The sequence below is a fragment of the Oryx dammah genome, unplaced genomic scaffold (assembly GCF_014754425.2).
Source record: "Oryx dammah isolate SB20612 unplaced genomic scaffold, SCBI_Odam_1.1 HiC_scaffold_4, whole genome shotgun sequence".
Taxonomy (NCBI): Eukaryota; Metazoa; Chordata; class Mammalia; order Artiodactyla; family Bovidae; genus Oryx; species Oryx dammah.
The window spans coordinates 83,599,537-83,614,952 of NW_024070188.1; the positions used below are offsets into that span (position 1 = coordinate 83,599,537).

Below are 15,416 nucleotides of genomic sequence, written 5' to 3' on the forward strand. Positions count from 1 at the left end.
ATTGCAGAATTACTAAGAGCTACCAAAGTGCTAAAAACAGCGTGCCATGAGAAAACAGAAAGGGAAAGAGCTCTTTTTGGTTATGCTGAGGGGAAAAAAAAAAGCATTCATAATTCAGCAAACCGTGGTTTGGACTGGATCCTATAGGGTGTGCGGTATTTTGATAGTCTGTGATTGAAAGAGGGAAATAAATGAATGGGGATGGAGAAGAAGATTGAGAGGGATGAAGGCCATCTGAGGCATAAACAAGGACCAGAACAGGAAAGCCATTTGTGTCAATGGTTTATTTTAATATTTATGTGTAAATAAATTTGACCACGTAGACATGTTTATAAAAGATGTTTGCAAGAAGTTCTTGCAGCCAATGCAATTTAAAGAGTTCTCATGACTTTTCAAATTATGTTTTAAAATCCATTTGTTTCCAGTTTTTCAAAGCCCTTCTCAAGTAGAATTAGACTGATGGTTTTCCATATTTGAATTCTGAATGGGGATATATTTCAAAATCTGTTCTATATTAAGTGGCTCAGCTCATAAAGAACCCATCTGCTAATGTAGGAGAAGCAAGAGACGTGGGTTCGATCCCTGGGTGGGGAAGATCCCTTGAAATAGGAAATGGCAACCCACTCCAGTATTCGTGCCTGGAGAATCCATGGACCTCTGTGAGACTGGTGAGGTACAGTCCATGGGGTTGCAAAGAATCAGAGGCAACTGAGTGTGCTTGGATGTGTGTACACACACACACACACTCACACACACATGCACACACAACTACCAGTACAGCCAGTAATTTCAATAGAAACCATTTGAAATTAAAGTTTTTGACAGTTGTAAGTCTTATTCTGATCATAATACTTGTATGTCTTTATTCCATTAAGATTATCATTATTATTATGATTATTTTTGCTACTCTCACACTGCCTATTTAGATGATGTTACTCACAATAGTCTCAGTAGATATAAATATGGGAGAAAAAAGACTACGTCTAAAAATTTAAAGTGGAAATACAACCTTCTAGAATTAAATCCTATAAGCTTTACTCGCGGTCCCATTTAGAGACGCTCCTTATTTTAGACATCCTGATTTAGCTATTTCTATCTGAACAAAGAATTGTGAAAATTTCCAGATCACGATCTAACAATTCAGTTCAACAAATACTTTTTGAGTATCTGTGCTAGTTGCTGAAAATACAAAAACACAGACAAGACATGGGTGTTGCCCCAAGGGGCTCAGTCTTAGGAAAGAAAGGACTGTAAACAGTTTAGATACAATGTGATAAGGACCTCCCTCGTGGCTTAGACGGTAAAGTGTCTGCCTACAATGTGGGAGACCTGGGTTCGATCCCTGTGTCCGGAAGATCCGCTGGAGAATTCCATGGACAGAGGAGCCTGGCAGGTTATAGAGTCAGACATGACTGAGCGACTAAAACAACAAGCAATTACATTCTCCTAGGTGTGTAGTGAGTTGAATAGCATTCCCCCTCCTCCCTAAATTTACATCCACACAAGACCTCAGAATGTGACCTTATTCGGTAATGTAATTAGCTAAGCTGTGTTGTGCTGGAGGAGGGTGAGACCTAAATCCAATGACTGGTGTCCTAGGAAACACACATTGTGCAAAAAGGTCACTGAACTGCTAACGATTTTTTTTCTGAACTGTGAGATTGAGGGTCATTTTTATTTGCTTCTTGTATTTTATTGTATTTTGAAATTTTTCTACAATGAGTATTTACAACTTTTATGTTAAAAATGATCATGATTAAAAAACAGAAGACTCAAGGTTTCTAAAGTCTTAGTGTTCTAGCAATTTAGGACAGAAGCAAAGAATGATAGATGATGATTATAACACGTTTAATCCCCAAAAATAAGTATCCTCAGAACCCTCTGTTAAAGGTTGAATGTCACGTGTTTTAGAAAAGTTTCTTTTAACCTAAATTCTGGTACTTCGAATGATGAATATCATGGATATAAAGTGTTAACTTACCTACTATATATTTAGCTGTCATGCTAGATGGTTATCAATGATGTTATTTCAAACAGCCTTTTCTCTTAACACACTGACAATATTTTTCTTTCTTTTCATTTGGCTTATGCTATAAACGAATATAGTAGCTATATCCATATAAATCTGTATACACAGTTTGAAAATTTCCACAGTTGTAAAATACAAAGGTATTACAGACTTGTGATTATAATGACTTTATTGTATGCTGTATTAGGAATTGCTACTGTTTTGACGCAACAAATAAAAGATATAAATAATAAATTCAATTTGATATTGGGGTCTTTAATCTTACATTTATAGTTGCATATTTCAAGCATTTCTAATTGAGTCTTACAAATATGTCACATACATCACAACCAACCAGCAATCTCTTACGGTTATGTTGCTATTATTACAATCATTTTAAGTACATTCAAATAACTAACTTTACCTATCACTGGTGGTGTTAGTGGTAAGTAAAGAACCTGTCTGCTGATGCAGGAGACATAAGAGACATGGGTTCAATCACTGGGTCGGGAAGATCCCCTGGAGGAGGGGATGGCAACCCACTCCAGTATTCTTGCCTGGAGAATCCCCTTGGACAGAGAGAGGAGCCCGGCGGGCTACAGTCCTCAGGGTTGCAAAGAGTCAGACACAACTGAGTGAGCACACATGCATGAGGAAAGCACCGAGAATTAAGCAGGATTCATTCCTGATCAATAATGATGACAACCTAAGACATTCCTCAAATACTGAGGTTCATTGACCAGCTCTCACTGTATTTTAACTCATAATGTTTCTTGAAATCTCTTACAAATCGGTCTCAGCTTCTTTCTCTTTGGATCGCTCAGGGTCTGTTCAGCCTGGCAGAGATGATCCTGGGAAGTCATCCATTCCCTCCTCCTGTATCCAGGCACGGAGCGACTGCACATCAAATGAGGCAGGAGCAAATCTACCACAACGGGTGGAGCTGGATTCAAATCAGTTCATGCTCAGCTCACGGGCAGCAAACGGAAAAAGATCCCAGCTTCCCGATCTGATTTTAAAGGAAGGAAGTGTTAGTCACTCACTTAGTGGACTCTGCGATCCCGTGGACAATAGCCCGCCAGGCTCCCCTGCCCGTGGGATTCTCCAGGCTAGACTACTAGAGTAGGTTGCCATTTCCTTCTCAGGGGATCTTCCCGAAAAGGGATTGAACCCAGTTTTCCTGCATTGCAGGCAGATGTTTTACTGTCTAAGCCACCAGGGAAGCCCAGTTTTAAAGGATGTCATACAAAAGAATACTGAGACTTTGCAGCCGGGTGGAAAGAAAGCACACCACTTCAAGCGGTGTTTCACTCTGGGTGATTTTCAGCCCTTGTACTGTACATGTTGTGTGATTTTTTTTTAATTCATTAATTTTTTGTTTCCTGATAGTCATTGCGTCACACAGAATCTTTCATTGTGGCCTGTGAACTCTACAGTTCCCACGCGCGGGCTTAGTTGCTCTGAGGAATGTGGGATCTTAGTTCCCTGGCCAGGAATTGAGCCCACGTGTGCTGCATAGCCCAGCGGATTCTTAAATCACTGAACCACCAGGGAGGTCCCCATACTGTGTGAGTTTTTAAAAATTTTGATAAGTGTGGGTTACTTTATAAACAGAGAACTGAAGCATTTATTAAAAATAAATGTTATTCTCAACTGATGATATAATGCTTTTCTTTTTTTAATATTTATTTTTATTTATTTATTTGAGTTGGATTTTTTAGCTGTAGCATTTGAACTCAGTTGCCACATGTGGGATCTAGTTCCCCAGCCAGGGACTGAACCTGGGCCCCTGCATTGGGAGTGCAGAGTCTTAGCCACTGGACCACCAGAGAAGCCCCTCGATAGTGCTTTTCTTTATTTGGCAAATTATAGCCTAGCAGCACCTTGGTGTGTGTTAGTCGCTGAGTCGTGCCCGACTCCTTGTGACCCCGTGGACTATAGACCACCAGGCTCCTCTGTCCATGAGATTCTCCAGGCAAGAATACTGTAAGGCTCGGAGAACCGCAGTGGGTTGCCATACCCTTCTCTAGGGCATATTCCCAACCCAGGGATTGAACCTGGGTCTCCTGCATGGCAGGCAGATTCTTTACCCTCTGAGCCACCAGGGGAGCGCAGGGGCAACTTGGAGGGTGATCTAATTAAAGTCAGGCCTGATCCTGGACCATGAGGATGGGAGCTTGTTAGAAATGCAGAGTCCAGGGCCCCACCCCAGATCTAGTAAATCAGAAACTGCGTTTTCACAGCATCCCCAGGAAACGGACGTGCACAGGAGAGCTTGAGAAGTACTCGTCTGAGTCCCAATCTCTCATTTTACAGAAGACACTTCAGAGTCCAGGAAGGTTGAGGCTGCTTGCCCTGGGTTCCCCAGCAAACAGGAAACAGGACTGAAACAAAGCCGCAGTTTTTAATGATTCTCCTCCTTTTTCCGCCATATTCCTCCGGCTTTCAGATGAAAAGCAAGTCTGAAAGAAAACCTATTGGCATCAAAATGTTAAAAAGAGAATTTCTACTTGAACTCATGTTCATTATTCTAAGTGTAGTTATTAAAAGTCCATCTATACTCCATACATTTGAGTTTGTGCTTAGTTTTACCCAAAGAAAATTAATCTTGGAATTTGGCAATTATTAGAGGAAAGTTGGCAAAAGAGCAGGTGACATCTTTTCCCCATGATCACTCATTTTATCTTGGGTTCAGGCCAAAGCCAAGTCTAGTTGAATAAAACCTAGCTCCACGACTGATTTGTAAGAGGCGACAGAAAGGAAAATGGGCTCCGCAGGTCCCCTCGTTTCTGCTTCACCACTTTCCAATCTGCTTGTTCCTCATCCGGCTACTTTTGCCAAAGGGAGCTTTGCAAATAAAAATAAGAGAATGTGGTTCTCCCCTCTCTCGTCTCTGTCCTTGGGTGCATGAGCATCCCCTATATGTTTATAAGTTTTCCTTTGAGTTACTTACAGCAGACTCCTAATTCTTCATTTAACTTTTTGGAGCCTCAGCTTCCTCCTACCTCAAATTCATGGAGTGATTGTGATGTTTAAATGAGACAGTGTATGTGAAGCTCCTAAAATAGCATAGAACCTCCAAAACTACTGTCGTGCTTTTCTCTGTCCTACCCAATTCATTAGACTTCCCAGGTGGTGCTAATGGTAAAGAACCTGCCTGCCCGTGCAAGAGACATAAGAGACAGGAGTTGGATCCCTAGGTTGGGAAGATCCCCTGGAGGAAGGCATGGCAACCCACTCCAGTATTCTGGCCTGGAGAATCCCACGAACAGAGGAGCCTGGTGGGCTACAGTCCAGAGAGTCACAAAGAGTCAGACACGACTGAAATAACTTAGCAGGCATGCACACACCTCCTTCATTAAAATACAGACTTTCAGATCCATATATTTGGTTGGCCTCTGTCTTCTAAACCTCAGACCCCTTTACCTAATTAGCTGATGAATATCTCCAGGAAGACATACTAAAGTGCCAAGTGCTCAGTCGGTCGGTCGTGTCCGACTCTTTTCCACCCCATGGACTGCAGCCCACCAGGTTCCATGGGATTCTCCAGGCAAAAAATACTAGAGTGAGTTGCCATTTCTTTTCCAGGGGCATCTTTCTGGCCCAGGGATTGAAAACGTCTCTGATGTCTCCTGCATTGGCAGGCAGATTCTTTCACACTGAGACACCTCAGGGAAGCTAGCCATCCTAAAGGCTTCTGTAATTGAACACTTCTGAAAACTTTTGACCCCAACCTAGCCAGCTTTCTGCAGTCCTTTCGGCAAGTTTCTGGTTCCCTGTTGTGGTGAAAGGTGACACCAGAGTTACCTGATTCTTTCCAATTCCTCTTACAGTCTTTTCTCCCCACACCATGCCCACATCATCCTGTTAATCCTCTTCTCAAAGACGTTTACCAAGAGCCCTCTCCACTGGTGCTGCTCAGGACTTCTCTCCTGGTTGGCTGAAAAAAAAAAAAAAAAACAACCTCGCTTCAGATTTTTTTTGGTACACCAAGTCCCCACATACGAACCTTCAAGTTGCAAACTTTCAAAGATGCAAGCATGCTTTTGCACATCCAGTCACACGTTACTTCACATGTCTGGTGCACACTGTCACAGGCACGCATCCTCTGCAAGTGGCTGTGCTTTCGCGCACTTCACTGTACTCACAGCGGGAAAGAATCCACCTCCCAAGGCGGCAGTTGCCGGAGACTTGGGCTCAATCCCCGGTCAGGAAGATCCCCTGGAGGAGGAGATGGCAACCCGCTCCTGAATTCTGGCCTGGAGAATTCCATGGACAGAGAAACCTGGCGGGCTACAGTTCTCGGGGTTGCAAAGAGTTGGACACTACTGAATGACTGAGCATGTACACACACACACACACACACACACACACACACACACACTGTATAGAGTACATTAGTATAGTATCTTCAGTTCAAGCCCAGGATGTTTGGAAGCAAGAACAAAAGCAGCAGCGATGTAGCTGGTACCACTGTACTTTTCAAGGCCTGTACTGTAAGATTAGAAATGTTTTCTCTCTCTCTCTCTTTTTTTTTTACGTATTGTTTGTGTGAAAACTATTATAAACCTATTCCAGTGCAGTACTATATAGCCAGTTGTGTTGGCTGAGTACCTTGGCTAACTTTGTTGGACTTACGAACACAGTCTTGAAATGAAACTAGTTCGTATGTAGGGGACTTACCGTATAAAACTTAAACTCCTCTGGGTTATATGCAATGCCCTTTATGATTTGGCCCGACTCTCCCTCCAATCTCATGTCTCCCTTCAATCTCATCTCTTTCCGTACCTCTCCAAGGATCACCCTTCTTTCACCGTTCACCAGCTGACTTCACTCTCTCAAGCCTCCGAGACTTACTGACCACCTCTTCCAGGAAGCCCTCAACTCTTTAAAAGGAAAACCAGTCTGAGTATATTAATGCACTTTATGCAATGACATGCAATTGGTTGTGTTTCTATAGGTTTATTCTTGCTAGCTTGTGAGGTTAGCATCTTTGTTTTCAAAGATCTGACAAGTCGAAGGCCTTTGTAAATACTAACTGCACCGGTGACATCATCACTAGGCCTCCTACTTCCAAGGGGCAGCTGGGACTCTCTGTTTCCACTTCTGTAACTCAAAGGAGTTTCTTTTGAGCAATCCTTTTTATCCTTAACTTCATATGCTAAAAATACATTCAAGCAAAAGCCTTAACTCTCCAAAGTCATCTCCTCATTTCCACATATTGTGCTCTTTCTCAGCCTTTGTTCATATGCAGGCATAGTTTGAAAGTGAAAAGTCGCTCAGTGTCCAACTCTTTGGGACCCCATGGACTATACAGTCCATGGAATTCTCCAGGCCAGAATACTGGAGTGGGTAGCCTTTCCCTCCTCCAGGGGATCTTCCCAACCCAGGGATTGAACCCAGGTCTCCTGCACTGCAGGCAGATTCTTCATCAACTGAGCTATCAGGGTAGGCATAGTTTATTTCCCTGTGATCGTACTAGTGTAGAAAATTCCATCATATTTTTGTTTCACACATCCTAAACAGATTTCTTTTTTAGAAACTTCTGTATTTATTTGTATTGACGTGTGGCCATGCTGGATCTGCATCGCTGTGCAGGCTTTTCTCTAGCAGCGAGCGGGCGCTGCCACTGCAGCGCAAGTGCTTCTCACTGCAGTCGCTTCTCTCGTTGCAGAGCATGGGCACTCGGACCCACAGGCTTCAGGAGTTGTAACCCTTCAGCAGTTGCAATTCCCGGGCTCTAGAGGACAGGCTCAGGAGTTGGGGTGCAAGGGCTTAGCTGTTCCAAGGCACGTGGGATCTTCCTGGGTCAGGGACCAAACCCACGTCTCCTGCATTGGCAGTTGGATTCTTTACCACTGAGCCACCTGGGAAGCCCGGCCACTTTCTCCTACCATGTAATTGAACAATCTCCCCTTGCTCTGAGTGTGCTGCCGCTGCTGCTGCTAAGTCGCCTCAGTCGTGTCTGACTCTGTGCGACCCCATAGACAACAGCCCACCAGGCTCCTCCGTCCCTGGGATTCTCTAGGCAAGAACCCTGGAGTGGGTTGCCATCTCCTTCTCCAGTGCATATTAAGTCGCCTCAGTCGTGTCCGACTCTGTGCAACCCCATGGACAGCAGCCCACCAGGCTCCTCTGTCAATGGAATTCTCTAGGCAAGAGTACTGGAGTGGGTTGCCATTTCCTTCTCCATGTTCTGAGTGTGCTGACATGGAAACAGGGTGGGCTTTTGGAGAAAACAGCTGGGTCAGGACCCTGGCGGAGGAGATTCAGTCCTGTTGCAGCTGCGTGCAGCCTTTCCCGAGGAGGAAAGCTGAGAGGTGGGGGACCCCTCGAGACAATCAGGAAGACGGAAGCACCCCCTGCCTGCCCTACCCCACAGACCCACCCACGTCCCACACCAGGGCGGGCCAGTCCGGAGGACCTGAGCCTCGCTCCAAGTTGAAGCTGCCAGGCACGCCAGCCAGATGGCTCCCAAAGGACCCTGTGGCCCAGGGCAGTGTACATGGCCAGTGCCCAGAGGCAGATCTGGGGCAGCTGGCTGAACAGGGACCGTTGCCAGAGGAAAAAGGGGAGGAGGAGGGCAGGGGACTCAACACAGCCAAAGTGGAAGAGAAATGGGGATGCCCCAGGGAAGAGAGCGATGCCCGCATGGGGCTGACTGCCCTGGGTGTCCACCCGCTGCTCCGACACCACTCTGCTTCTAGCCAAGCTGCGTTGGCCCCTCAAGGTTTGCTGTGAGCACCCCCCTGCACCCTTCGCTGTGCGGGGACCCGGGCACCTCCCGCAGTGATCCAGGCATTGGCAACACCTGCCCCTGAACCCGCAGCTGCTGCTTCTCTTGGTAGTCTTGGCTCCGCTCCCACCAACTGTGTTTTTCCTGGCTGGCCACCGAGAAGTGGGCCTTGGGGATGTTTTTCTCCAGTTGCTGTCTTTGCCTCAGATTTTCCGAATCCTACTCAGGAGGTTGTTCTGTTGACTCGGGCAGAATGGCTTTATCTCTCATTCCAGGCCTGGGCGCCTGCACTGCCAGCCCTGGGGTTCTTGGGACCGACTCATTCAGCAATGCTGGGTCCCCACTGAGCGACCAAGGACTTTAGTCCTTGCCCCTTCGGAGAGAGCCAGGTTTCGCCTTTGACCGGTATGTGAATCGTTGTGAGAGCAGGTCTCTGGGTGCTCACGTCCCTTCCCTGAAGTCTGTGGCCTGTGGTTTACTCATGTTGTACTTTCCATGAGCTGGTGTTCAGTTATCTTCATGCATTTCTTCAGCGTGGACCTCCAGGCTCCAAGCACTGACTGCGTAGGAGGTGGGTTTTCTTGTGACCCCACCCTGAGCTCGTCCCTGCAGCGAGGGCAAGAGGAATATCCCAAAGGCTTTGAAAACCGATTCTTTGCTGAGATGAAACAGAGGGTCTGTCTGAGTTATTTGTTTCTAAGAGCAACCTCTGAGTGGGGATCTTAACCAAGGTTTAGTTAAATTTTAAGATAAACTTTTACAAACTAATTGTATAGCTTGGGGCTAAAAAATGAATCCAGGGCAGCAAAAATTCTGTTTAGGAAGAAGCTGTATCCTTCCCTGTCCCCACACCTGTCACTATCCACTCCCTCCCAGCTTTTCCTTGTGAACTTAGCACTGTCTTTTTATAGAATATTTTTCTAAACGATTGCAACCTGTGAATGGAAAGAGAGCAAACTCAACAACGTAACAGATTCACTAATGGGTCGATGAAGAAGCCACGTACTGAATGAGGAGCAGAAAGTGTGAGGAGTGGAAAAGCGTCAGTCGCTTCGGTCGAGTCCAGCTCTCTGTGACCCCCATGGACTGTAGCCCTCCAGGCTCCTCTGTTCATAGGATTTTCCATGAGAAAATTCTTTCCAGAGAAGAACACTGGGATGGGTTGCCATTCCCTTCTCCAGGGGAATCTTCCCAAGGCGGGGATCGAACCCAGGTCTCCTGCATTGCAGGCAGATTCTTTATTGTCAGAGCCAGAAAGGAGAAATAAAGTCTGGAAAGCATCAGCCCTGGTGGGTGCAGCTTCCACATCCTCAGACTCAGCCAAGCGGAGGGTTGACTGTACTTCGCCATCTTATGTAAGAGACTTGGGCATCTTGGGAATCTGATATCTTCGGAGCTCCTGGAGTCCAGAGTCCCCTGCTCACCTTTCTCCTCTGGCAACATGTAGAAATCAAATTCCAGAAGGGTCTAATATAACATTTGAATTAATGAGTTTTGCAAGGTCGCCTTGCTGCCACCAGTGTGCTGCGCATCACGGGACAGATGTATCTTCCAAAGGCGCCCACAACAACCTCTTCTCCCCACACAGCCCTCCACCCTCCCCTCTCAAGGGATGGGGCTTCCTTCCCCTCTCCTCAAATCTGAGTGACCCCTAGAAGGGTGCTGCAGAAGGGTACGCAGAAGTGGTGCTGTGTACCTCCAAGCTTCAGTGGGGGAAGGCGGAGAGCTTCTGGAAGCGCTGGCTCTGCAGGTTGGTCCTCGGGGCTCTCCTTCTCAGAACCGACGCTGAGCTGTGAGACGGCTCGTGAAGGAGTCTATGACCCATCCCGAGGTGGCCCAGCACCCCACATGTGAGCAGAGAAGCTTCCAGATGCCTCCCTCAGCCATTTGAGCCCCCCCCAAACTTTCACACCAGGGACAGAGGGGTGACATTCTCCTGGTGCCTTGTCCCACTGGCTCATCCACAGACACTGCGGGCATCACGGAAGTGCTGTCATTTCACAATGTGATGCTTAGGCGGTCTGTCACACATCTCAGGAGGATCCAAACACGCACTAACCATGAACCATTAGAAAAATGAGGCTCCAAACAAAAATGTCTACAATAGCTTTAAAAACTCAAATAATTGAGGATGAATCTAATGAAAGATGTGTAAGATTTTACACGGGTGGTTTTGTTGTGAAATCGTGTCCGACTCTTGCAGCTCCGTGGACTGTGGCCCACCAGTCCCCTCTATCCATGGGATTCTCCAGGCAAGAATGCTGCAGTGGGTTGCCATTTCCTTCTCCAAGGGATCTTCCCTATCCAGGGATCCAACCCAGGTCTCCTGCTTTGCTGGCAGATTCTTTCCCAACTGAGCTACCAGCAAAGCCCCATAAAACTCTACATAGAAAAATTAGAGAAGGTTTAAGTGAATCAAGGACTATACCATAGACACAGATTCAAGTACTCATATAAAAGTTGCAAATTTTCTCTAACCTGATCTGTAGTTCGATGCAATCCTTTCAAAGTCAGCAGATGTGAGGGTGTTTCTAACCCTCGTATGGAAATGCAAAGAGTCAAGGAGAACAAAGAGAGAGGACCCAGTCTTCAGACCCCATAGTTTGGGGCACATATTATACAGCTACATTGATTGAAGCAGTGCAAGAATAGAAAACTGACCAGTGAAACCAAACAGAAAGTCCAGAAATAGACCTCTGCATTTCTAGGCTCTTGATTTACGATGACAGCAGTATCACGGGGCAGCAGGGAAAGAATAGTCAGTAAAAAATTAATAAAGTATTAATTTGCTGAGTCAATTAGAAAAACCGCACAAAAAATAAAACTCGACTCTTTCTTCATACCATACACAGAAGTCATTCCCAGGTGCATCGAGATTTAAAAGTGAAAGACAAAACAGGAAAACAAAATAGGAAACTATCTTCAGGACTTTGGGAGAGGGAAAATTCTCCTAGACAGGATTCAAAAAGAAAAAGACTAAGAACCGGGATGACCCCCTAACAAAGCTCTGTTTATCAAAAGTCAGGATTAAGAGAGTCAAAAGACAAGCTACAAAACCAAGAAAGTGTTCATTATATAAATGATTAACAAAGGGCCCTTATCCAGAATGGGCTAAAATATTTTTCAAACCAGTAAGAAAACGTCAACCTCATAGAAAAAGTGTGAAGAATATGAATCGGCACTTCACAAAAGAGAATGTTCAAATCAACACAAACTTGAAAAGATGATCTACCTCGCTACTACACACCTGTCAGAATGACTACCAAACAAAGGATGAAATCTACCTGTTGTTGACAAGACCATGAAGCCAGGGCACAAACACTCCTGGAGGGAGGTGAAGAGACGCAGCCACTTTGGCAAGTGGTGTCATGGGTCCTAATAAAGTCGAAGATGTTCAGCCCCCACAATCCAGCAATTCTACCCTTAGGGGAACGCTCGGTGGAAATGCACGCACAACATTCAATAGTCTTCAAAGCGGCTTTATGTGTGATAGTGAGCAACACCCTGATGCACAGCAGAACAGAACATACGAAGAACACGCATAGGAAGTGTGGCAGGCTCAGACTCTAAAATACCATGCAGCAAAGGACCTGAATGGAACTCAGCTGAGTGCAACCACGTGAAAAGATATCGCAAATGCAATCTGACCACAGAAGCTAGAAACCAAAGATGACCTACTCTGTAATTTCACTGGTAAGTCCAAAACCGGGGAAAGCCAGCCTCCATGCTGTAGGTCAAGATGTGTTCTGAGTCTATGTAGTTTCTTTGGAGCTGTGGGAGGGGACCTCTGGGGTAGGGGGGAATCAGAAGGGGCTCCTGAGTACTGCTGCTGCTGCTGCTAAGTTGCTTCAGTCGTGTCTGTCTCTGTGCGACCTCAGAGACGGCAGCCCACCAGGCTCCCCCGTCCCTAGGATTCTCCAGGCAAGAACACTGGAGTTGGTTGCCATTTCCTTCTCCAATGTATAAAAGTGAAAAGTGAAAGTGAAGTTGCTCAGTTGTGTCCGACTCCTAGTGACCCCATGGACTGCAGCCTACCAGGTTCCTCCATCCATGGGATTTTCCAGGCAAGAGTACTGGAGTGGGTTTACTGGTAATGCTCTATTTCTTGTTCCCTAGTCGTATGGGTGGATTCACTTAGGAAAAGTTCACTGACGTGTATGTATTTAGATTTGATGCCCTTTTCCATATGTAGGGAGATTTTTTAAAAAGCCAAAAAGAAAAACTATTCACCCCAATTTGTCCATCTGTTACCCAAGAGTAAACTCGAGATCGCCTCTCAAAAGCCACAGAGTTTATGCTCTTGCCGCCCCATATTAATCTGTTCAAGGTACCCAGGAATGGAACTGATTCTTAATCTGGTTTATGAAAAGGGCTTCAGCAAAATATCATAGGTAAGCATGGCTGAATATGATCTCTATAAACTATAGTAGTTTGTCTTTGTTGGGCAATGCCTTGTAATTATTCAGTTGTTTTTCTCATGTTTTGATTCCTTCCTTTATTGTAAGGATGTGTCCTATAGTTTAATATTTATAGCAACAACGGAAATATATGCATTATCACGTCTCACTACTAAATACCAACCCTTTGAAGGTGTGTGTACTTGCGTACTTAGTTGCATCCAACTCTTTGCAACACCATGGACTGTAGCCCACCAGGCTCCTGGGTCTCTGAGATTTCCCAGGCCAGAATACTAGAGTGAGTTGCTATTTCCATCTCCACTTTGAAGGCCAATTGCAGAATCTAGCTTGGTTCTGGGAAGAGGTTGTGTCTTTCATTCACACAACCTGGACTAAAAAAGTACATTCCCCAAAGTGTTTGTTGCTTTAAGATTATAGGCTGTTCCTGCGTCGTCATTCTGGGAACAGCATTACCTAGCCAAGGTAGCGATGTTTCACATGTAAACTCTTGTCTGATTCCTAAACGTTCACTGAAGCAAAACTGTTCCCAAGGCAAATGAGCTCCACCTTGCCTGGGAAATCTAGTTCTAGCTGAACTGTTTTCTTAAGACCCAGCAGTCTGCATCAGTCACTTTCTTCCCAAAGGATGAAAGTACCTACAATTGATTGTGTACTCACTATCTATGTACATTACATTTGTATTTCATGTGTGTTTTCAACACCCCTTTGGCAAAGCATGCCTATTTTATAGAAAAGGAGACTGAGGCTCAGGGAAGTTGAGAATTTCCCAGAGGGAAGCCAAGCTAGACCGCCATCAGTCAACCAGAGTGAAGCTTGGGCTTGGTACCCTATCATTCCCGGAGGCTGTTATGGGAGGGTGGCAAGGGCCAGTCCCAACCTGGGTCCCTTGCCTGTGATTTTTGTCAAGATGAGTAAGTCACTTCAGCAAGCAACTGCCTTCATTTCTTCCTTGATCTCATCCCCTAAAATGTTCCTGAACTACCATTGACAGCCTCACCCAGGAAAGTAATTATTGGGCTCCAAGTGGTGATACTTACCGCCCCATTTGCATGTGTCATTTCGACACATTCGGTTGCTGTCCTGGGTCACCTTGTGGGTCGTTACCCCTTAGACGTGAACAAGAATTCTTGGGTAAGAATACTGGAGTGAGCTGCTATTTCCTACACCAGGGGATCGTCCCAACCCAGGAATCTAACCCGCGTCTCCTGCCTAGGCAGGCTGATCCTTCACTTGACCAGTGCGCCACCTGGGAAGCCTGTGGAACATGGGAAAAGAAAGTGAAAGCCAAGTCTCCCAATTGTGTCCGACTCCTTGCGACCCCATGGACTGTAGCCTACCAGGCTCTTCCGTCCATGGGATTTTTCCAGGCAAGAGTACTGGAGTGGGTTGCTATTGCCTTCTCCAGAGCATCTTCCTGACCCAGGGATTGAACCCAGGTCTCCCGCATTGTAAGTAAGACGCCTGACCACCTGTGCCTCCAGGGAAGTCCTACAGAACATGGGAGGCCTAATTAAATTTGAATGCAGGTAAAGAGCTTTGGGGCTTCCCTTGTGGCTCAGCTGGTAAAGAACCCGCCTCTCCTGTAAGAGGCTGGGAGAAGGGAAGGGACAGGGAACAAGACAAAGAGAGACGGACGAGGCAGGAAGGGAACCATCCGAGGGCGTGGGGTCCTGGAGCCTGGAGGCTCCGCTGCCCTCCAGGAAGACAAGGACGGGGCGCTGGATTTGGTGATGGGGAGGCTGCGGTGGCCTGACAGCAGCCGCCTCCAAGCGCACAAGCATTTTGTGCCGCTGTGTGACCAGTGGTTACAGATCAGGGCTGTTCCTCCGATGGGGCCTGAATGCGGCTGTGAGGTCAGGGTGCTGGGCTGACGACATTGACCTTTGTGCGCGGGAGACTCCTCCTACCCGGAAGATGCCCTTGAGGACCACAGAGTGGTGTTTTCAGCTCTGGACGCCCTCCCTGGCAAAGGTGACCTGTCTGCGGAGTCTGTCTGAGTCACTAGTGATGAGCAGGCATGCACGCTGTGAGAACAGGGAGGCTGCCTGCCCGGGGAAAGGACCCCAGGGCTGACCTGTCCCACCCAGCCCCATTTTGGAGGTGCTCAGGAAAGCTGGACATCAACTCAGTGGGGAACCATGACGATCCATGAGAGAGGGTAGCCGGGTACCTACCGCACACGGAGCCACTTGCCAAAGCTCAAAGTTCAGACCCTTTTTGTCCCCCTGGGAAAAAAAGCAGCGGTGGCATCACT

General features: G+C 46.4%; 1 long non-coding RNA gene and 1 other non-coding gene across 2 annotated transcripts; both read right to left on the reverse strand.

Annotated features, from left to right (window-relative positions):
• Positions 1-3,171: 3,171 nt before the first annotated feature.
• Positions 3,172-12,297, reverse strand: LOC120862827. Its single transcript, XR_005720855.1, has 3 exons — positions 12,029-12,297; positions 5,816-5,948; positions 3,172-4,482 (listed from the first exon to the last, which is right to left on the reverse strand). It is a non-coding gene; the product is annotated as an uncharacterized LOC120862827 (long non-coding RNA).
• Positions 3,769-3,840, reverse strand: TRNAG-CCC. The gene has a single exon. It is a non-coding gene; the product is annotated as a tRNA-Gly (tRNA).
• Positions 12,298-15,416: the final 3,119 nt, after the last annotated feature.